We start from the raw sequence: 1,219 nt of genomic DNA, 5'->3' as shown, positions 1-1,219 counted from the left end.
TTGGCTTGCCGAACCAGTTGCATAGTCATCTCTAAAGTCATGAATGCACTAGGATACCTTAGACAAACCACTTGCTCTTTGTCTTCCACTTGGGCTACTTGGTGTTTCCAAACACCAAATTCCGCAAAACAAACAAACAAAAACGCACCTTTTTCATCCCCCTCTACCCATAACTCAGTAGAGGCACCTCTGTTGAAAAGAATGAAGAAACTCTAACTGAGTAAAGAGCTCCATGTGTCCTTCAGAGTGAGCTCATGTGCCAGGGATTGGTAGTCTTAGGCAACAGAGAACATGAAATAACCATCATCAGTTGGTGTAAGAAGGGCCTAATGCCAGTTTTAAGTGATGTAAAAGTTGTTCGCAGTTATGCGTTACATATTCCTGCATTAAGTGTTGGAGGGGGTAGAAAGCCATAAATATGCAATTCAAGACTCCTGAACTGTTGCTATTTTGGAAATTAAAACAATGTCTTATCCTCGCTGAGACTCTCTTGCTGGCTTTTGACAGTCAGTTGTGCCATTTAACTCAACTTCTTTTTCATAAAAAAAAAGAGGCTGTTAATGAGTCCCTGGAGAACTTTGAAAATAACAAGACGTTTACTTAAAGAAAAAAGTATAAGCGTGAGAGAGAGAGAGAGAGAGAGAGAGAGAGAGAGAGAGAGAGAGACTCAGACTTTTGGGGCACTTAAACTTCTGTCTTACCAAAAGGAAAGGGGAGGGGAGAATTGCACCTAAATTATGCTGTTAGGTTGTGCTTTGAGGGTTTGACAGACTGGGATGGCAAAAAATCACAATCGCCATATAACTGGTGGATTGAATGCTAAGGATTTAATGCTTAGGATTCTAATGGGCTTTTTCAGAGTGCTTTGCATGATTTATCTTAAAAAAAATAATAATAATACAGGTATTTATATACTGCCTTTCTTGGTCCTCAGATTTCTCCTCAGACTTTATTCAAGGCGGTTTACATAGGCAGGCTATTTAAATCCCCGTAGGGATTTTTACAATTGAAAGAAGGTTCTATCTTTCAAGAACCACAACATTCAGATGTTTCTTTCTGATCTGGTATCGCATTCTGGCCTCCATCCTCCCACACTCAGAGCAGATGGAATAACTCGCTCAGCTTTGTCAGTTGCTTCAAGGTTGCATGGTGCCGGTGGTCTCGAACCGGTGAGCTGCGGATATTATCTTCAGGCAAACGGAGGCTCTACCCTCTAGAC

Source organism: Tiliqua scincoides, chromosome 16 (genome assembly GCF_035046505.1).
Source record: "Tiliqua scincoides isolate rTilSci1 chromosome 16, rTilSci1.hap2, whole genome shotgun sequence".
NCBI classification, from domain to species: Eukaryota; Metazoa; Chordata; class Lepidosauria; order Squamata; family Scincidae; genus Tiliqua; species Tiliqua scincoides.
The sequence above is the reverse complement of the archived record's forward strand: the minus strand, read 5'-3'. Positions refer to the sequence as shown.